Source organism: Protopterus annectens, chromosome 7.part0, assembly GCF_019279795.1.
Source record: "Protopterus annectens isolate FY-2018-M chromosome 7.part0, PAN1.0, whole genome shotgun sequence".
Taxonomy (NCBI): domain Eukaryota; kingdom Metazoa; phylum Chordata; order Ceratodontiformes; family Protopteridae; genus Protopterus; species Protopterus annectens.
In genome coordinates this window covers 157,373,058-157,396,221 of record NC_056739.1, presented here as the reverse complement: position 1 = coordinate 157,396,221, position 23,164 = coordinate 157,373,058, and the positions used below count along the sequence as shown (strand labels likewise).

The window sequence follows — 23,164 nt, the reverse complement described above, 5'->3', positions numbered from 1 at the left end:
GGGCAGGGGCACAATCTGAATGGTGCCCAGGGCCAAAACAGCACAAAGCTGCTCCCAAGGAGGTTGAAGGATGCCCAGAAAGGGAGGATGAGATTTTCACACCAAGAAATGCCCTTGGAGGATGATGGACAGAACCCAAGAGTCTTGTGTGACCCTTAAACAATTTGGAAAGGATGGGAAAAAATGAAGGGGCAAGGAAACCTGAGGTTTCTGACAAAGAGGGGTCTGAGTAGACTTATCAGGAGATACATGTCTAGAACTCTTTATTCCCTTGGGTGGAGAGTGTGACAGTCTTCAAAAGAAAACAGATTTGGAAGAGTAATTCCTCCAAAATGCAGGGATAGAAGAAACAAAAATACATTTATATTCAAATCCTGCAAGGGCTTGGCCTTATCCTGGAGGGATTTAAAAAGTTCAGCAGCAGAGCCAAAAAGATTTTTATTATCAAGAGGAGTATCTATTAATTTGGCCTTAATGTCATCAGACAAAGTCTCAAGATGAAGCAGAGAGTAACACCTCCAAACAGAACCAAATGCAGCTGCCCTAGAAGCAGAATCAGCTGCAAAATAACTGCACTTAATAGAGTGGTAAGCTATGCAGAGTAGTAGAACCCAATAAGGAAAGGGCCGGAACCTTCCCTTCAGAGTCATGAAGATCAGAATCTAGTTGAGAAACATGCAAAATAAGGTTTAAAACATACCTAGTCATATGAGTCTGGTAATTAACAGCCCTAAAAGCCAGAGTGGCAGCAGTTTAAAACTTTTTGCCCAGCTGTAACCTGTCCCTACTACATTTGTCTAGCTGTAACCTGTCTACTACATTTGCCCAGCTGTAACCCATCCCTACTACATTTGCCCAGCTATAACCTGTCCCTACTACATTTGTCTAGCTGTAACCTGTCCCTACTACTACATTTGTCCAGCTGTAACCTGTCCCTACTGCATTTGTCTAGCTGTGACCTGTTCCTACTGCATTTGTCCAGCTGTAACCTGTTCCTACTGCATTTGTCCAGCTGTAACCTGTCCCTACTACATTTGTCCAGCTGTAACCTGTCCCTACTACATTTCTCTAGCTGTAACCTGTCCCTACTACATTTCTTTAGCTGTAACCTGACCCTACTACACTTGTCCAGCTGTAACCTGTCCCTACTACATTTGTCCAGCTGTAACCTGTCCCTACTCATTTGTCCAGCTATAACCTGTCCCTACTACATTTGTCCAGCTGTAACCTGTCCCTACTCATTTGTCCAGCTATAACCTGTCCCTACTACATTTCTCTAGCTGTAACCTGTCCCTACTACATTTGTCCAGCTGTAACCTGTCCCTACTACATTTGTCCGGCTGTAACCTGTCCCTACTACATTTGTCTAGCTGTAACCTGTCCCTACTACCTTTGACCTGTCCCTACTACATTTGTCTGAAGGAGGCAGCTCAGTAGAAGGCAACAGCTTAGAGGGTCTGTCAGGGGTGACAGACATCAAAGGATCAGCGCAAGGACATTTATTCAGAAATTTACAATCAGGCACCTTGCAAAATCTGTCAGGTTTCTTGAGTGCTGGTGGCTGAGAAGGTATCTAAGATGGCAGCCAGAAAGTACAGTTGTATACACTTACCATAAATGTGGACATTGCAGTGTATTCACTGTAGCAGTCCTGACTGTTGGGATGTCCTGCTGTGAAAGTCTGACTACCAGGGAAAACTGATTTTGCCTCTGGTGTACGACCTTACCCATGTCAGTACACTCAGGTATAAAGGGAACCAGCCTGCTTCATCACTTAAGTATTTCCTTGACCCACTTAGATGGAGCCCCTAAGTGTACCCTAGAAGAATTGAGTTAGTGTGGATCCAAGGAGGCCTCAAGTGTACCTCAGGTGGGCCAAGGAAGAGTGGACCCAAACCTGGGTTGAGAGGTGTAGGGTCCTTGGCTGATTCTAGCAGCTCACCTTGTAGGCTGAGGGGTTAGGTGGGAGGTAAAGAAGACTGAAACAGTGAATACACTTGAACATCTACATGTATGGTAAGTGTATACAGCTGTGCCATGTTTTTCATGCTTCAATGTTGCAGTCCTAACTGTTGGGAAGATTTCCAAAGTTTTAGCAAGAGTGGAAGGAAATGAAGGAGAGGAGAACATTCCCTGCAGGACTGTAGATGCAAAACCTACTCTAGACCTGGAAAAGGTTGCCAGGTGGTAGTGCCTAGTCAAGGTAAGCACAGACCACCAGGTGGCTGCCTTCAAGATGTCCTTAGTGGGAACCCCTTTGAGGAGCACTGTAGAGGTAGCCGTGGCCCTAGTAGAGTGTGACCTACTTAAATAAAGAGGCTTTTTGCCATGATAGCCGTAACAGAAAGAGACGCAGTGGGATACCCACCTGGAAATAGTCTGTTTAGAAGCTGGTTTTCCTTCCGAGTCTGGGGCAAAGGTAATGAACAGCTGGTCTGTTTTCTTCAGTGATTTAGTCCTGTCCAGGCAGAAGCATAGCATACTATGTACAGTCAGAAAATGCAGTAATCTTTCCCTCTGTTTTGTGGGTTGAGAAAGAAGGTAGGAAGACGAATGGCTTGATTCAGAGACACATTAGTAGCCACCTTAGGCATGAAGGAAGGATTAGTTCGGAGGGGCACCTTCTCTTTATGGAAGATAATGAAAGGCTACTCGACCCTCCTTGCTGAAGTTATAGTCAGTAGTAGGGCTGTTTTCCAGGTAAGAAACTTTGAGGTGGTAGAGGCTGCAGGCTTGAAAGGAGGCAAAGTAAATTTTTCTAGGACAAAAATACCCAAGAAGGGGTGGGTTTCCTCCTGGGGGGCCTGATGTGGATAACTCCCCTACAAAACTGCTTCAGCAAAGGGAGAGAATAAATTGGAGGATGACATTTGCCCAGCTGTTTGTGGGCAGAAATGGCTGAGGCATGTATCTTGATGGAGTATGAGACCTTTCTCCACCAGGATGGCCAGGTACTCCAGAATGTTAGGAATAGGCACAAAACAGAGGATCTTTCCCATTTGGCTGAGTGAGTTTTCTGGTGCTAGGCCTTCTAGACTCTTAAAATGGCCTGTATCTGCTGACTCAAGTTGGAGGTGCAGAAGGGCACTGTGGAATATACCAGGCTGACAGCCTGAGTCTGAAGGTTAGGGTGCATAATCCTCCCCTTGTTCTGGGTGAGTAGGTCCACCACCCTCTGTGGTAACATCAAAGGCTTTTGACTGGTGAGCTCGAGTAAGAGAGGGAACCAGTGCTGCCTGGGCTAGTCAGGTGCTATCAGGATGGCCTCTAGACCTTCCTCCCTGATTTTTAAAAGCACTAAAGGCAACAGGGGTAGTAGTAGGAAGGCATAAATGAAGAGGTGTGTCCAAAGGAAGGAGAAGGCATCTGTTCTCCATGCAGATTTCTGCCTTATCCTGGTGCAGAACTTCTCCAGGAGAGTATTGTCCTTGCCAACAAATATGTCCACCTGGGGACCCCCCACTTTTCTGTGTAACTGTGTGGAAAACTTCCTAAGGGAGATGCCATTCATGGGTGTCTGCCAGATTCCTACTGGGGTGGTTTGCCAGGGTATTCTTTTCCCCTGGCAGGTATTGTACCATGAGGTACAAGCCTAGGGATTGTGCTGCCTCCCATATTTGCATTGCTAGACAGCACAGGGGGGTCAGAATGTGTGCCTCTGTACCACATGACTGTGGTATTGTCTATTTGGACGACCAGGATCAGTTTCCCTTTTGTCCTTGAAAGCCAGTAAACCATTTTGTACTGCCATGAGCGCTTTCTAATATATGTGCTACCTCCTGTGATGAGCAGGTCATAATCCTTGAGTTTGGAGGTATTGGGTATGGCCCCCGCCATACTGTCTCCAAGTCATCTGTGGTGAGGATTTGGCCCTGGGGCAAGAATCTGAAAAGTAGGCCCTGATTTTGGGTACAAGCCTGTGCCCACCATTCAAACTCCTGCTTGAGGCAAAATATCAAGGGTATTAGGGCATCCAGTGACTTGAGAGCTCTGGCATCACAACCTCTTCAGGTACCACTGCAGCTTCCTCATGTGCAGCCTGGCTACGTGTACCATGAGAATACAGGATGCCATGGACCCCAGTACTCTGAGGAATTCTCTGGTTGTGATGCTTAAGATTTTCCTGCATCTGCAAGAAATAACTGGTTAAACAGGTGACCTTGTCTGGAGGAAGGAAGGCTCTCTGGAGGAAAGAGTCCAGGAGAGCTCCCAGGAAGACTACCTGTCTGGTGTCTGGATGGCACCAGACTGGATTTCTTGAGGTTTGCAGTGAACGCCAGAGAAGTCAGGAGGTTCTGTGTGAATTTCAGATCTTTGTTGATCTTTGGAATGTCTGCAGCTTGTATTTGGCAATTGTCCAGGTAAGGGTAAATCTGGAACCCTTTAGTTTTGCAGTACGCAATGACTGGTGCCAAGCACTTTGTGAAAACCCTTGGAGCAATAGACAACCCAAATGGCAGAGCCAAAAACTGATCGTGACAAGAGCTTGCTTGGAAGCAAAGAAAGCTTGTGTGTGACTTTTGAACAGGAATGCGAAGTAGGTGTCCTTTAGTTCAACTGAGACCATGAAGGCCTAAGAAGTTATCATGGGCAGTAAATTTTGAAGTGCCAACATTATGCACTTTGGAATCCTGCGGAATTGGTTTAAGCTGGACAGGTCCAGTATAGGGCACCAGGATCCTTCTTTCTTGGGACTAAGAATAACCATGAGTAAAAGCTTTTTCCTCTTTGTTCCTCTGGAACTGGCTCCACCACTCCCTGAGAACACAGAATCTGTATCTGTTAGACAGTCTGAGTTTTGTGATTTGCAAGTACAGCTGGGAAATCGGAGTATACTAAGGACTCTCTGAAAGTGAGTCTGTAACCATTTGCAATAATGTTTAGAACCCACTAATCTGAAGTAATGTGGGTCCAGTTTTGCAGAAAGTCTTCCACCTAGTTTTGGAGTGGTGGTGGGAGGATAGAGCGTAGGGAGAGAGTAATAGCTCTCTGGCTGTGGGCTGTGACCTAGAACTCCCTTCTCTGGGTGTTTAAGATGTTCATTGCCTCAGTCTCTGATGAACTGCCTTAGTCTCTGATGGTGATGCCTTTTGTCTGGAAGCTCTGTCCTTTTGAGGCCTTCTCTGTTTACTCCTAGGCTGGGTAGGAAAGGACCAATGCTTGGCTGGAAAGCTCCTGCTGAACCTAGGTGGTTGCACTTGCAGGAAGTCCTTAACTGTTTGCATGGACTTAGACTTGTCCTCCATCTTTTCAAGTACTGCTTCAGCTTTTGGTCCAAAATGTCGGTCTTTGTCAACAAGTTAGCCTTTACATTATCAGGGGCAGACTGTTCCCTAAGCCATGCATGCCTCCTAATTATTACAGCAGAGCTGCAGGATGCCTCCATGGCATCATAGCCAGTGTTTAGCCACCTGCTAAGTGGAATGACAAGCCCAAAAGTTCCTTAGAAAGATTTTTATCTCCCATGGTTGAAATTATTTTGCTCGAGTTGATCCACGATGATTTGCTGACATTTGATCATATAGAATTGACAGTTGAGGGCCCTCACAGACAGGGCAGTGGAAGTGTATACCTCCTTTCAGAATCTATCTAGGGCCCTATTCTACTTGTCCATGAGGAAGGGATTCCTGGAGGCATTGGCGCCAGCCCCTTTAGGCTGGATCAGCCAAAGGACTTAAACATCCTGTACCACATCCAAAGTGGGAGGGATAGCTAAAGTTTTGTGCTCAGGGGAGGTCCAATAACTCCTTAATTATCTTCTTGATCTGGGGGCAATCTTGTGCTTCTCACCGAGAATGCTACGTCATAACATTAAGAGTTTCCCCAAAAGTTTGATCCTCTGGAGGTGAAGCTGAGGGAAGGTTCTCCTCAGAATTTGATTCCTCAAAGTATGTGTGAGGGTCCCTCCTCTGGAGCCACAGTCTTCCAAGTCTGAATCCTCCTCAGATAATAAGGGATATGGGTAAAGATTAGACCTTTTCCTGGAGTGGCTTCACCTGAGGTTTGTCTGCCCCTTACAATGTTAAGTAGTCAGTCAGCCTAATTAAATCCTGTTGGGATCCCGGTAACAGGGAGCCCGTAGGCCTAGGCGGAGACTGGTCACACTGCCTTTCTTTGGGGTGGGTTTGGCCTTAGATCTAGGTGCATCCAATGCCCTGACACCTGACTCTCTGTAGAAATGCACCAATGTAGGCCTAAGGTCTCATTGTATCACTGGTTAATGAGTGCTCGTCGGAAGCAGTGGTCTGCTGACCGACCTTGGACCCAACCGATGAGTTGAAAATGTCAGCAGTGGAAGCTGAAAGAACCGAAGGTATGTTAGACTCCAAATGGGTCTTGACAGAGGTCTGGGTTGCTGTTTCAAATGTTGAAGAGGACTGTGAAGGCACCTCACCTTCTTCAGAAATCAGTCTAGCAGGAAAGTCAGCTGGAGAGTGACTGATGTCCGATGACTTTGGCCTAAGTTCTTTCTCTTTTTTGCGCTTATGCAACTCCAGATTGGGATGACCAGCAGACACCATTAGACATGGTTCCACTGATTTTTGTCTTAAAAAACAAGCTAAGAGTTCGACCTTATACCTAATCATTCTAGCATTAAACCTAGCACAAAAATGACAATTAGGGATGGAGTGGTCTAGGTCTAAGCAAGTAACAGAAAAGCGTAAGGAAGTCTCTGTGTGGAATTTGTTTACCAAAGTGGAGAAAATTTACTTTATCTGACATGAGTTAAGTGAAACAGAAAAGAGCTCCCCAACGGGTACTTAGCTTGCTGACGACAACTTCTCTATGGTGCGGACTAACCAGTGGGCTTGTATACTGCTTCAGGCTCCAGCAGCAAGAAAAGAATGAAGAAATGACTCAGTCTGACTCCTTTTATACCAAAGCGCAGCAAGAAAAGAATGAAGAAATGACTCAGGCGGGCTCCTTTTATACCCGAGCGCAGCAAGAAAAGAATGAAGAAATGACTCAGGCGGGCCCCTTTTATACCCGAGCACAGCAAGAAAAGAATGAAGAAATGGCAGTCGGGCTCCTTTTATACCCGAGCACAGCAAGAAAAGAATGAAGAAATGACAGTCGGGCTCCTTTTATACCTGAGCGCAGCAAGAAAAGAATGAAGAAATGACTCAGGCGGGCTCCTTTTACACCCGAGCGCAGCAAGAAAAGAATGAAGAAATGACTCAGGCGGGCTCCTTTTATACCAGAGCGCAGCAAGAAAAGAATGAAGAAATGACAGTCGGGCTCCTTTTATACCCGAGCGCAGCAAGAAAAGAATGAAGAAATGACAGTCGGGCTCCTTTTATACCCGAGCGCAGCAAGAAAAGAATTAAGAAATGACAGTCGGGCTCCTTTTATACCCGAGCGCAGCAAGAAAAGAATTAAGAAATGACTCAGTCGGGCTCCTTTTATACCCGAGCGCAGCAAGAAAAGAATGAAGAAATGACAGTCGGGCTCCTTTTATACCTGAGCGTACTGATGTTGGGAAGGCCACATGCCAGCCTGGGGAGGCAAAAACAGTTTTCTCTGGTAGTAGGGCCGGTCAAAGGCTTTCATGGAAGGAAATCCCATCAGTCAGGAATGCAAAAGTGAAACACGAAGAACATCTGGAGGAACAGCAGAGGGTTTAGGAGACTCCATCTGAAGAAGTTCATAATACCTCTTCTGAATATGAGAAACCCGAGAACAATCTCACTTAAAACCCATCATATGTGAAATAGTATCCCCAAAGGAGTTCTCTTCCTCAGACTCGTAGTCCAAGGGGAAGGTATCTGAATAAGAAATGTGTCAAGGATTCTTCCCCAGAAAGCAGATCCTCATCAGAAGACTCTTGCTCCCTGGATCTCTTAAGAGAAATAGAAGACAAGGGAGGGGGCAGGTACAGAGGTCCCCTTGAGGATGTCTTAAAGCCATTAAAACAGTAAACAACTCCAGAGTAAAATCCTGCTATTCATGCTGGGGATCTTTAACTGCACAAAAAACCCTAGGAGGGTCAGATTTTTGACAACACCCTACCAGCATAGAAGGAATCTCCCAAACTACAATCTGCAGAATCCTTCTTGGTCTCTCAGATATAATCAGCTGAGGATCTACCTCAATGAATGGAGCAGACTTTTGAAAAACCTTCGAATACTTGTGAAAAGCCGAATCTATGCCGGCCTCTAACGGGGTCATGGCAGAGGAATCTAAAACAACCAAACGATCCTCTGGACTTACACCAGCCTCAAGAGAGGTGCCCAGGAGAAGCTTTCCCTTTCTGGATGACATGTAAATCAACATTAAAAGAAGAAGAAAATAAGGAAGCACCTCAATGGGGCACTTATCTGAAAATGGCTTGGTTAGCAGCACAGAAAAGTGTTCGGACTGGCATTCATTGATGGCATTTGGACTGGCAGCAAAGAAGTTCTGAGGTATGCGTGTCTGTATGTCACCTTTATGCCCTCTGCCTTGTGCATGGTGTGGATGTGTGGTGTACAATTCCTGTAAATAGTAAAGGCTATATATATATATATATATATATATATATATATATATATATATTATATAAAATATGGATTGCCTTTAAACCGAATTAACAAAACATGGACTCGCATAATAGCAAGATGATGTCAGCAAAAATTTAAAAGAATGAACTCCCGGAATGGTGTATTTTGCCTCCAGGAAGCTAACCACTTGGCCACCATGGTGAACTTTGCCCTTTTATCTACTGTAGTGTGATCTTCGAGTTGGTATGTTCAGTTTGGGGGGGGTGTTGGAGGCAAAGACCTCACTTCAGTCAGTTTAATTTCCTTCAGATTTTATCATTGGTGGCCAAGTGGTCAGTTTCCCAGATGCAAAATAGGCCGTTCTGGGAGTTCATTCTTTTAAATTTTTTGCTGTCGTCTCATTGTTACGCAGGTCAATGCCATGTAATTTCAGTATTATGTCACACACATACATGTGTGTGTGTCTGTGTTAGGGGTACAAACATGAGTGTTTAATTGCTGGAACCTGTGTTCTGAGAGACTGCCTTCCAGTCCATCTGCAAATATACAGAGCTGAGTATATTTTTTGGTTTTAGAGTTTGTACTGTTAGTTGTTGCTTAGATCTCTGTTGAAACTGTCCCCCCCCATTTTCTGCTGTGTCTTCAGTTGGTATAACTGTTTTTTACAGCCTGTGTGTTATCTAACTCAAGGATCACTTGCATAAAATTGGTGTTGGTGCTGCGGTAGCATTGTCGCCTCACAGTATGACACTGTCTGGTTCGATCGTCAGCTAGAGCGTCTTCTACGTGGAGACATGTGTGAATGGGTGTACCTTCGTTGAAGGTTGTGCGTCAGGGCTGGTAACTCGGCACGTAAAAATCAAATACCAATCGTTAGTGGACTGGAGTTCCGCTGTGGCGATCCCTAACCGGGAAAAGCCGAAAGACACAACAACCTGCATTTAATTGCTGGAACCTGTGTTCTGAGAGACTGCCTTCCAGTCTATCTGCACATAGGTTCATAGGTTGGTATTAGGTTCATAGGTTGGTATTAGGCTATCAGCCCAAGGGCCTACGTAAGCCTAGCTAACAAGGTACCCTGGGTTATGCCACCCAAGAAAGTTATTTTCCTGTGCCACTGTTGAGCAGATACACAGAAGTGATCCCCGGGGTTTATTTCCCATCCACTCAAGATTTTTCTTGAGTGCTAATGAAGAACTTTGCTTGACATAGATGGGTAACCTGTTCCAGAGTATGGGAAGTCTCTGGGACAGGAATCTATCCCTCCAGCATGTCCTGTTTAGTGTGGTGAAAAGGTTTAGGTCCCTAGAGCGTGTAGCTCAGAGGGATTGGGATTTCTTTAGGTGTAGCATGTCCAACAGCTCTGGGTTTGACATAGCTTTATATGTTGGGCAGAGATCACCTCGGAGTAGGCGATATGCTACGGAGTAAAGCTGGAGTTTTTTGAGGCGGTCAGTGTAGGGCATTTGTTTGAGGCCAGTAATCCTCTTTGTGAGGTACTTTTGTGGCCTTTCCAGCTGCTGCAGATGTCTTGTGAGGTACATTCCAAAAGGGGTGTTGTACTCTATAATGGGTCTAATGAGTGTCGAATAGAGGGGAACAATGACCTACTTTTCCTGGATGAGAACCCTTTTATGATGATGTGTGCCACGTAGAAAGACTTCCTGACTACTGTAGCGATGTGACTATCAAAAGAGAGACTACTGCCCACCTGGGTCCCAAGGTCTCATCTCTTATCACGCATTCGGTGTTAAGTAGATTGCTGCCTATGTGGTAGTTCATGAGTACAGAGTTTTTACCAAAGGGGATGACACTGCACTTTTTGGCATTCAGCTTGAGGCCATGGCTCTGGCACCAGGCATCTGTCTCAGCAAGGCCCATCTGTAGGATGTCTATATCATTTGGGAACTTTACTATGGCTCCTAGTTTGCAGTCATCTGCAAACTTTGTTAGCCAGAGGCCTTCTGTGTTAGCCTGTACTTCAGAGAAGTAGATACCAAACAGGAGAGGTCCCAGGATGGAACTCAGTGGTACTCCACTTGTCACTGCTTTGAGGTCAGATTTGGAATCTGCAACTTTTACAGTGTGGGTTCTGTCGGTGAGCCACTTGGTAACGCATCTTGTGACATAGGGATTTATACCTAGTTTAGTAAGTTTAGCTATAATTCCAGACTGGAGGATGGTGTTGAAAGCCTTGGCGAGGTCAAGATAGGCTGTGTTAACCACCTCACCCTCACTTACTGCTTTGGTGACTGCCTCAAAGAAGTCTATCAAGTTCAGGAGGCATGACCTGCCTTTCACAAACCCGAACTGGGTGGGATCCAGAGTTTGGAGGTTAACAGTGTCTTTGTTTGAGTTCCATGGCCTTGCAGACCAGGCTCGTCAGGCTAATAGGTCGATAGTTCCCGGGATCAGTGGTGGCTCCCCCTTTGTGGAGTGGGATAACTGTTGCTGTGCACCATTCAGTGGGCACAAAGCCTGATGAGAGGCTATTATTGAACATAGTGCTTAAGTGGGGAGTCGGTTCATTCTGAAGTTCATGTAAAATGCAGCCTGGGATGTTGTCCAGTCCCATGGTTGCTATGTTTTTGGCTTTAGAGAGTGCAGCTTTTACCTGCATAGTTGTGATTACAGGGACTCTGCATTCTTCCTGTATAGATATGGGCACTTTAGGGGGTGAGAGGGGGGTAAAGTTAGCACTGAACCTAACTGCCAGGATGTTGGCCATATCAGTTGGTTCTGTAATTTTCGTGCCTTTGTGCTGCAACTCAGAGCAGATCTGGGTGTTGCCATCGGGATTCTTGACATAGCAATAGAATGCTTTGTGGTTGTCCTTGGATTTAGTGGCGTTTTCGTAGCTAGTTTTGGAGGTTCTTATAAGGGATCTTACCTTCTTACTGAGGCTGACTAGGGAGCTCCTCCACTCATGGAATTTTACTCTCTTTTGCAGCAGTTTCTTCTTTCTGTTGTACAGTTTGTTTATGGCAGGGAAACAGCAGATTGGCTTCCTTTTTTTGTAGGATAGCGTCTTGGTTCTGTTTGGGATAGCATGATCCATGCACTTATGTAAGTGCTTATAGAGTGCATTTGTGTAGGATTCAGCAGTTGTAACTTTATTGTTCATCTGCATGGGTGTCATGATAACTTTATTGTCCATCTGCATGGGTGTCATGAAGTTCACCACTTCTGTCTTAAGAAGCATGAAGTTGGCTTTGGAGAAATTTTTTACTGTGGTTTCCTTAATGGGGGGGTGGGGGCGGGATGTGGATATCAAGGGTGATTAGCTTATGGTCAGATCGGACCAACGAGGAGTTGACTTCAGGTGTGGAACACCGGTCACTCATGTTGGCAATGACCAGGTCTAGGATATGGTTGCCCCTGGTGGGGGTGTGGATAAGTTGATCCAGGGCATTGGAGTTTATGAATTCCAGAAAGAGTTGAGCTAAGGAGTTGGTACATGAGTAGTTTTCCCAGTTAATGGTAAGGTAGTTGAAGTCGCCCATTATTAGGGTGTTTGGTTGAACCATAATATTTTCCTGTACATCAAGAAAAGAGGAGTGTGAATCCTGGGATATGGTGGGGGATATGTAGCAAGCTACAATTTGGATTGCAGTTTTGCTCAGAGTTAGTTGCACTTGGATAACCTCAGATGCATTGTGCTGAGCAACTAGCCTGGAGGTGTGGATATCTTTAATGAATATGGACACACCTCCGCCTTTGGTGTTTCAGTCCAGGTTACATGGCCGAAAAGTGTGGTATGAGTTATAGCCTGGTAGTGCAGGGCTGCTTTCTGGAGACTTGAACCAGGTCTCAGTCACTGCATAAATAACAATGTTCTCCATTTTAAGGAGTGCCTCGAATGAGTGCATTTTGAGATTTAGACTTCTAGCATTGAGTAGCATTACCCTCAGTTTTTGCTTGCCTGTTCCCGTTATGGTGGTGAATTTGTTATTTGAACCTTGCCTAAAAAAGGCACAACAGGAGCACCAAGAGCCTTGCAAGTATCCAGAATCCCAGGGGCGACGGGTGCAGGTATCCAGAATCCCAGGGGCGACGGGTGCAGGCTATCTGTGGAAAAGCATTGTGGTCTGTCGACCATGTCATCCCAAGCAGACAGATACTGGATCCCCTTAGAATGACACCAGAAGCTTAGCCAATTGATGAAGTCAATCATTTTGTCCTTGTACTGCGGTATCATTCTGGGTGATGGCAGAATGCTACTCAGGGCTAGGGTCATACCTGCCTGGGCTACAAGATCGGAGAGCTCTTCCACGTCTCTTCATGCAGTCCAGGGAAGTACGTCTCAGGTCATTCACACCAACATGGACAACGACAGAGTCATATTTGTACTTGTTGTGGAGTGACCTGAGTGCGTGGGTTATGTGGCGGATCCTGGCACCTGACAGGCAGCTGACAGTAACCTTCTCCTTGTTCAGCCTGGTGAGTGGGACATCAGTGTGCCTGACTATAGAGTCATCTATGACTGAAGTGTTAGGTATGTTGTCTTGCCTTAGGGGCAGCATCTCAGAACACAGGTTCCAGCAATTACTACACAGCTGAGTATATTTTTGGTTATAGAATTTGTTAATTCTTGCTTAGATCTCTGTTCCTGGATCCTCTTTGAATGACACCAGAAACTTGGCCAATTGTTGAAGTCAATAATTTTGTCCTTATATTGTGGTATCACTCTGGGCGAAGGCAGGATGCTACTCAGGGCTAGGGTCATACCTGCGTGGGCCACATGATCAGAGAGCTCTTCCTTGTCTCTTTTCATGTAGTCCAGGGAGGTACATCTCAAATCATTCACTCCAACATGGACAATGACAGAGTCATATTTGTACTTGTTGTGGAGTGACTTGAGTGCATGAGTTATGTGGTGGATCCTGGCACCAGACAGACAGCTCACTGTAGTTTTCTCCTTGTTCAGCCTGGTGAGTGGGACATCAGTGTGCCTGACTATAGAGTCATCTATGACTGAAGTGTTAGGTACGTTGTCTTGCCTTAGGGGCTGTTGCTGGGTGGCACACTGGTGTTGTGAGCTATATGACACTTTGGTTGTGATTGGTGTTTGTTTGCATTTCAGCTTTGGAGGTCCTTGTTGCTTGGGCAGGTTACAGTTAAGGGCCTCCGCATATGTGGATTTAGTGTTGCTATGTGTGGGTGTTGGTGATGTGAGTTTAGAAGGGCTATGTGTTGCTTGAGGTGTAGTGTGGGTGTTAACTTCTCCTCTTGACTGTGTAGCATAATCTTGGGTGGACAGAGCATTGCTTCCAGTTTGGCTATGTAAGTGCATCTCTCACAGGTTGTAGTGTTGGGTGGTTGGAGGAGATGGTTGTCTGTATACATGAGGCAATTGCTGCATTGCCCCAGTATGCCCAGATTCACCAGGTGGACAGGAGAAATCAATGGAAGCTGACCCTTGGACATGCCTGGTTTGGGGCTTTTTTTTTTTTTTTTTTTTTTTTTTTTTTTAAGTACAGGAGCTGTTTTCCCTTACCTTAGCAAGGTACGTACAGGCTGTTTAGTGCCTGTGATTAATTTATCCTTATTAATAAGGAGAGTTGAGTGCTTGTATCAGTTTAAGGCTTCCTAGTGCTTTCCAGCAGGTATTAGAGCAAGTGCTAGTCACAGGGATGCTTAAAGGTAAGATGAAAAAAAGGTTTATCCTAAAGAATGCAGTGTGTACTAGAGAAGTTAGATGTGTAAGTAGGTAACTTAAGTTTTACCGATTTAAAAAGTTAAGGTTTAGTGGAGAGTCACTATTTTTTAAAACAGCAAGATAGATTGAAAGGGGTGGTCACCTTTGTATTCTTGTACTATGGAATACAGTGGGATGGCCAATACATTTAAATAGTTGAAGGGGAGTGATTTCACAAAATGAATTTTGTGATTACTCACACAAGCCAGTGAAAACTGAGAGGAAATGAGATATATGGTCAAATTAACATAGGAGGCAGGCAGCTAGAAAGCCAGTGGTATTTAAGAACACGACAGTGACAGGGTGTGGGGGGGTAGGAAAAAAATTCTGCATTTCTGCCTGACTCACAAGAAACAGAGCTCTGGTTGTCTTTTGAAGTTGTAATATGCAGTTAAAAGCAGAACACAAGCAAAACACAAGGTAAAGAAAACAAATCACAGCACTCAAAATATAAAAAGGCAATAAACCAATCATGATCCTGCCAAGAGCCTTGGACTGTCCTTCCTCAATAATGCCCCTATCTGTGAAGTGTCTGTGGTCACTGTGGCTAAAGGTTGTGGAAGAACAAAGGGTCGACAATGTCACATGAGTGGAGTGAAGCCACCAAAGAAGGTCTTTTTTGGAAGATTCTGTTAGCATAATTTGGTGAGAAATAGGGAGTTCCTGCATGGACCACTGCCACTGCAGAATTCTCATATGCAGACATGCTAGTGGAATTAAGTTTATTGCTGTCATGGTCCCCAAGATTTGCAGGACTGTTCTTGCTTGTACTTTTTTCTTGGAATGTAGGTTTTTGACTTGATGTCGTAGGAGTTGAACTCTTCCGGTGGGAAGTTTTGCCATCACTTTTCCTGTAGCTAGATCTGCTCCTATAAAAACAATATGCTGAGAAGGCAACAAGGCAGATTTTTCTTAATTTATTGTGATTCCTAGGTGAAGGCAGAGCTGTAAGGTGGTGTCTCTCGCTTTTGTTGTTAGATACTTGGTGGTGGTTAGGAGCCAGTTGTCTAGGTACAGAAACACTCTGAATCCTAAGCGTCTCAAGTGAACTGTGACTACTGCCATACACTAGGTGAACACTCTGGGGGCTGTAGAGAGACCAAAGGGCAGAGCTTGAAACTGGCAGTGACTGGCTCCCAGCCGAAACTGCTAATGACTCCTGGATCCCCTGTCCATTTTTATGTATGCATCCTGGAGGTCTATACACCACATCCAATCGTCTTGTCCCAGAAAAAGGAGTATCGACTGTAGTGTTACCACCTGGAAGTTTGACTTTCTTTACTGATTTGTTTCATTTGCTGTGATTCCAGATGGGCCTCCAGTCCCCTGTTTTCTTTGGAACTAAAAAGAACCTTGAGTAAGTTCTGGATCCTATTTAGTCTGCAGGGACAGTCTGGATGACATTTTTCTAGCAACTTTTTTACTTCTAGAGTTGCCTGTTCCCTTTGACTGGGTGGAATGTCCGGGTTGTTTTTGATGTTTGGGACGGGAAAAGAAAAGGGTATGGAGTAACCTCTGGATATGATGCTTTGTACCCACTTGTCTTTTGTTATTGTTAGCCAGGCTTCTGGGTACAAACATAAGTGATCCCCGACTGTCTCCAGAGATGGACAGACAGGCCTCCTTTTCAGGAGCGCTGAAAGGGCTTACCAAGGAAAGATTCCCTGTCACCCTGATTTTTCAGATCCCCTCTACCTTGTGGCTGGTGTCTTCCTTTACTGCTTCCCCCTCTACCCGTGGGGGAAGAATCACCATGTGTGTCCTGGAAAGCTCTCTGGGATTTTTGGAACCACATTTTTCCTCCCATTTGACCTTTTGGATAAGGTCTAGAAGTTAGGGAAAAATGGATTCCTATGGCAGAGGAGTTTTTCCTTCTTGTTCACATCTGGTTAGTGTGTATTTGACTTTAGGCCCGAATAGGGATGAGCTGTCGAAAGGGGCATTAACAAAGCAAGATTTAAAGGGCTCTGCAAAGTCACAGAAGTGCGTACAGGAATGTCTCCTTAAGGAAATTCCTGAACCTGCTGCCCTACTCGCTCCATCCACTGCATACAAATGAGTCTCATGGAGGAGCTGACCACTGAATTTAAGGTGGAGAGCTGACAGGAAATCTTTTCCGATACCCCTTCAGCTACTGAACTTTGGAGAGCATCTCCTAGCTCCTTCAAGAGATCTCTCTTAATTCTGGTAAAGTGGGTGAGATAGTTCACTGATCGGAGTGCAAATGTCACTGAAGAAAAGGTGTGCTTTCCATATCTGTCCATCGTATGAGGCCCCCTGTTCAGTGGATGAACAGGAGAGGACATCTCTGAAAGTTCCTTTTTCGTGGCCGTAGCCACCACCATACCATCTACTGGGACTCCCTTTGTAAGAAAGGTCTTGTCTGTAGGAGACAATGAATTTCTTTGGCTTCCGAGGAATAGGCTCCATTGAGTCTGCAGACTCCCATGCCTTTCAGCAAACTAGGTCAATCAATTTGTCGCAAGGCAGAGACACCAAAGTCGTGGAAGGGCAAGACCCAAAAGCCTTCAGGTATACATACTCCTTCTCAGAAGGGTTGTTAGGCTTCCAGCCACCTCTCTAAGTATCTCCAGGATGTCTGTGAAACAGGCATCCTCAGAGGGTGACCGTGGGGACCCTTCCAACTCATCTAGAGCTGTATCGGATATGATGGGACTCCTCTAGGGAGTCTAAATGCTGCCTCTTGCATAGTCTCTTCTGAGGGACCTCTTTAGAAGGGTATTCTGGAGAGGTTTCGGAAGAGAGAGGTTCACCCAATGGAGCATTCTGAGGCTTACGGTCTCCGCATCTCTGTGGATGCAGTGATGCTGAGACCGACACCGGTGCCTTTGGGGGAAGAATGTCTGGACCTGAGAGTGGACCTGTCTGTGGAGACAACATGCTTCTCATCACCTCGAACACCCTCCACCCCTGATCCAAGGAGACTCCTGGTTCCGAAGAACCAGAGGGCATCCCCAGAACCGAATGGCTCCAAAGCAAATGTAGGAGCAGAGCTTACCCGTGCCGAAGCCCCGAGAGGCAAGTTCGGATCTGACAAGTGGCCGATCCAACTCTCCTCCCCGGAACCGACCAGAGACAGCTGGCTCCTAGACTCCTAGAGTTCAGATGGAACAGAGGATGTCAGAGCAGTAGTTGGACCCGAAGATCCTGGGATAGGTCTCGGTTCCGACAATTCCACTTCAATCAGTTCTAGACATTCTGGCTCCGAAGTCCAATATTGAATCAGAGGAGGAATCGATGATGAAAGGGTAGGCTTGGTCAGTTCCGAAGCCCTCTGGGTTGGATCAGACAACAATGTGGTGAGTGCCAGTTTCTTTAACAGCCTCCACACCATGCGATTCACACCATCAGAGAGGCTCCTGGAAGATCAAGAGGAGGGAGCAGGAGTTTTGGAAGACTGTAATAAGGGAGATCTTAAGGTTGGAGATACCGGTTCCAATTCCGGGGACCATCTCCATACATGAAATTCCCAAGGCTCCGTAAGTGATGGAGCTGGGGGAGAAGAAGGCTTCTGGGGCCCGACAACCTTCGAGTCTGAAGATGAAACTTTTTGTAACTTTTTTGATGGCTGCAACACAGTCTCTGAGGAAGATGACCTTTTCCCAGATCTGTCTGATTTTGAAGAGGGGGAATGGACGGACTTTGAAGGACCCTGACCTTCTTCAATAGCTTTGGAAAAAGGGGTCTTCAATAAGCCTCTCAGTATCAATTTATTCTTCCTCTCCAGTAGTACCCTGTGACTAAGTGTGGCATATGGCACAAGACTCCTGAAGGTGTACTGCTCCGAGACAGTACATGCAAACTGAATGTCCATCAATAATGGACATTTTTTGGCTGCACTTAACACATTTCTTAAACCCTGCGAGTTTAATATCCTTAGTCTGCTTAGAAGACATTGTAGGTAATCAGCAACAGTATGTATATATAAAGTACTACAACAACTTTTTTTTTTATGGAAGCAACAAGAATAACACTAACTATAAAGGGAAAACACAAGAAAGAAAGGCCCCCAAATTTAAATGGGCAAAGGCAAACCTCTAATATAAACGAGCTAGCCTGGTAATTTAGAGGGAAAAACAAGGGGGAAATCCCAAAGTCAAAACAGCTCTCTAACTTAAATGAGTCTGCCCATATAGTTAAAAGGAAGGAAGCTCTCTAACTAAAAATGGGCTTAAGAAAATAAAGTTTAAGCTAGGATAGGGTAAGGGAAAGGCCTTGAGAAGAAAAATGACGGCGAAAAGCAACACATTAAATCTGCTTAAACACAAGCTAGAATATAACAGTAATAATAAACTGACATCATCATCATCTTTTGGCTGTTCCCGTTAGGGGTCGCAACAGCGGATCATCTGTTTCCATTTCTTCCTGCCCTCTGCATCATGCTCTTTCACACCACACGCCTGCATGCCCTCTCTCACCACATCCATAAACCTTATCTTAGGCCTTCCTCTTTTCCTCTTACCTGGCAGCTCCATCCTTTTCCCAATATACCCAGCATCCCTCCTCAGCACATGTCCAAACCAACGCAATCTCGCCTCTCTTGCTTTGACTCCAAACTGTCCAACCTGAGCTGACCCTCTAATATACTGATTCCTAATCCTGTCCATCCTAGTCACACCCAGTGCAAATCTTAACATCTTTAACTGCCACATCCAGCTCTGACTCCTGCCTTTTCGTCAATGCTATCGTCTCCAACCCTGCTGGTCTCACTACCCTCTTGTAGACCTTCTCTTTCACTCTTACTGGTACCAGTCTGTCACAAATCACTCCTGACACTCTTCTCCACCCATTCCACCCTGCCTGTACTCTCTTCTTCACCTATCTTCCACACTCACCATTACTCTGAACTGTTGATCCCCAAGTACTTAAATTCATCCACCTTTACCAAGTCTACTCATACGTAGGTACTAGGCTATTGGCCCTAGGGCCTATATAAGCCTAGCCAAAGGTACCCTGGCTTTCGCCACCCAAGAAAATTATTTTCCTGTGCCCCTGTCGAGCAGAGCCATAGAAGAGATCCCTGCATCCTCACCATTCCTCTACCCTCCCTCTCATTTACACACATATATTCTGTTTTAGTCCTGCTGACCTTCATTCCGCTCCTCTCTAAAGCATATCTCCACCTCTCCAGGGTCTCCCCAACCAGGTCCCTACTCTCACTACATATCACAATGTCATCTGCAAACATCATAGTCCACGGAGCCTCCTGTCTAATCTCATCTGTCAACCTGTCCATCACCACTGCAAATAAGAAAGGGCTCAGAGCTGATCCTTGATGTAATCCCACCACCACCTTAAACGTATCAGTCACTCCCACTGCAGTGCTCACCAATGTCACACTACCCTTGTACATATCCTGTACCACTCTTACATATTTCTCTGCCACTCCCGACTTCCTCATACAATACCACAACTCCTCTCTAGGCACCCTGTCATATGCTTTCTGTAAGTCCAAAAAGACACAATGCAACTCCTTCTGACCTTCTCTGTATTTCTCCAACAACACTCTCAGAGCAAATATTGCATCTGTAGTGCTCTTTCCTGGCATGAAACCATACTGCTGATCACTAATCATCACCTCCCTTCTTAACCTAGCTTCCACTACTCTTTCCCATAACTTCAAGCTGTGACTGATCAATTTTATCCCTCTGTAGTTACTGCAGCTCTGCACATCACCCTTATTCTTAAAGATAGGTACCAAAACACTTTCTCCACTCCTCAGGCATCCTCTGACTTTCCAACATTTCATTAAACAATCTGGTTAAAAATTCCACTGCCATTTCTCCTAAGCACCTCCATGCTTCCACTGGTATGTCATCTGGGCCAACAGCCTTTCCATTCTCCATCCTCTTCATAGCTGTCCTTACTTCCTCCTTGCTAATCTGCTTCACTTCCTGATTCACTATCCCCACATCATCCAACCTTCTCTCTCTCCCTCTCATTCTCTTCATTCATCAGCCCTTCATAGTATTCTTTCCATCTGCTCAACACACTCTCCTCACTTGTGAATATGTTTCCCTCACTGTCCTTTATCACCCTTACCTGCTGCACATCTTTCCCAGCTCTGTCCCTCTGTCTAGCCAGTCGGTACAGGTCCTTTTCTCCCTCTTTAGTGTCCAATCTCTCATACAACTATCTATATGCCTTATCCTTAGCCTTCGCCACCTCTCTCTTTGCCATGCGCCTCATCTCCTTATACTCATGTCTACTTTCTTCATCTCTTTGACAATCCCACTTCTTCTTCGCCAGCCTCTTCCTCTGTATACTCTCCTGTACTTCCTCATTCCACCACCATGTCTCCTTGTCCTCCTTCCTCTGTCCAGATGTCACACCAAGCACCTTCCTAGCAGTCCCCCTTACTAGCTCTGCTGTAATAATAAACTGACAGTTTGCCAAAATATGAAAATAAGAAAATTCCACTTAGTCAGAGCCAGTAGCAAGCACCCAGTCTTGTTTAGTGGGAAATGAGTTCTGGGGAGCTTTCCTAGGGCATGATGGGATAGGGTATTCAACCACGAGCTAGTGGAAGACCTCGAGCTTTGGTATAAGGCTGAGTTGGAACAGTGGATCAGTTCTGAACCCAACCAGTTAAGAATGAAGATGAGATAGGACAACATCACATTCACTCTTGTCTGTGGATATTCATTGCTGCCTGAGTTTTTAGTTGGCGATGCAGTGTATATATACATATACATACATACACACACACACACACGTGTATGTGTGTACACATTTTATATATATATATATATATATATATATATATATAAATTATATATATATATATATATATATATATATCATATGGGTCTACTTCAGATAGGTCATAATGCTGGCATGCATATGGCAGAGCGGAAAACATCGTTTCTTCACAACATAAAACCCAAAACCACAACATAAAGCCTAGTACCTACCTATGAACCTATAATTTTCTTGGGTGGCAAAAGCCAGGGTACCTTTTTGGCTGGGCTTGTATAGGCCTATGAATTTTTTTTTTTTTTTAGTTTTTTTGCTGCAGCAAGGGGGCTATGTCCCCTGCACCCCCCCACACCCCCTGCTACTTAAATATACAAATTCAGAGATCGCAATTACATTGAAGTAAATGGGAATTTTTCCCTACGGCAATCTCCATGCAAACAGTTTGATGTTATGAAGAAATTATGTTTTCGTCTTGGCCATATGTGGTTCGACGTTATGGCCATTCCCAAATTATACATACATACACACACACACACACACACACACACACACACACACACACACACACACACACACAAGTGCACGTGTACACAGAAATTTTAAGACTGCTGCAGAATACTCTAAGATACAGGAGCTTTAGTACATCCATTCCTCACAATTGCATTTGAAGCTCCTCTGTTCAGAAGCTCTACATTACATCCGAGTGACACCTCCAGGTACATCTGCAGTTAACTCCTACTGACACCTCCAGACATCAAATATTGCTTGTTCATATTTGCATGCATAATTCCAAAACCATACTATATAGAAGGTTTTAAAAGATTTCATCTTAAAACTTACACAATGACAAACTCAACTGCATTAATATTTTAACTCTGTCTAGTGCAGGTAAAGAGATATTAACTGCAGTTTTTCTAAATAACAACCAAGTAACAGAACTCCTTAGCCTCTTATGAAAGCTCTCAGCTAGATGAATAAATGCTGCTGACAGCATGTGTGTAACTTGAGTTGTTACTGAGATATTGTAAGTTGCTTACAAAATATTGCAAATGTAATAGTTACTGTGTTTACTGTGACTCATACAATTCAGTTTAAGACCTAGAACCTAAAGAATACTACCACTATAAAAATAGTTTGTGATAAAGAGTTTCCCATTTACACTTCTTTATTAAACCCCCATGGTTCCAGAGATATGAACGTTTGAAATGTGAGGACATAATTTGATTCCATCTTAGGCTCCGCCCATTGGAAGTTACAGTGCAAACTTCCTGAAATCCATTTGAGTGAATGAGTTAAGGTTCTTGGCCTTCACGCACTCATAAATTTAACAGATGCTCCACTATATATTTTAAAAGAACATGTCCCCCACAAAAAAAAAAAAAAATTAAAACAAGTCAAAATGCTTGTTTCATGACATGCTGTGGTAGTTACAGGTGATAGAACTTGTGCTAAATTAGCACAAAGATTTTTATAAGCTTCTAAGTAAACAAAGAAGACAATTTCCTAACATTGAACATGGCAGACTCATTTCTATTCTGGTTAGTTGTAGAAGCTCAACTCAGACTGTGGATATTTACTGTAAAATATTTGACTGACCTCAACATTCTGATTCTGTCACTCAGAGCTATAATTAGCTGACCACAAGGTACAGGGGTCTGGGAAGTCAGACCACACCACCAACTTACTTCCTATTTTAGCCACTTGCTGTTGTGAATGGTCAGTTCAAAGCTCACACTGCATGTAAATATCCTGGAAAGGCACTGTCCTGTTTCATGGACCCCCAATGTTCTAGTGCAACGTCTGAGTGCAGCAAAACAAAAGATTCCTTTCCCACATCAGTACACAACATGCCAGCATTCAGTATGGACAATAATACACAAAAGGGAAGCAGAGAAACAGAATCAGAACCCCTGCACTGATAGGCCCTTTTCTTTTAATTGACATTCTTATCCATCCTTACCCCCATTTCCTCCTGTCCCCATCTCTTAAAATCAGTTCTTCAGATTCAACATTCACATAACACAACCTCACCTACCTGTCTCTGTTACAGACCAACCTCTATAACGGGGTGAAGGGGGGGGTGAGCCCTTACCATCCAGCTATGGTGGGAAATCAGGGAGGCAGTCATGACTAGTCAACAGCAATGGCAGGGCTTTCATAACTCCTTTGCCTGTGAAACCAGTTGCTCACTGCTTGTAATGTTCTGCAGCATCTTACATGCGAAAACCTTCCAATGTGCATCCAAATCGACAAGATTGTCTTAATC

At 44.7% G+C, this 23,164-nt stretch overlaps 1 protein-coding gene across 2 annotated transcripts in view; it reads right to left on the bottom strand.

Annotated features, from left to right (window-relative positions):
- KIF21B (kinesin family member 21B) overlaps window positions 1-23,164 on the bottom strand; it is a 1,412,490-nt gene that overhangs the window by 309,571 nt on the left and 1,079,755 nt on the right. The gene's annotated exons all lie outside the window — the stretch shown is intronic.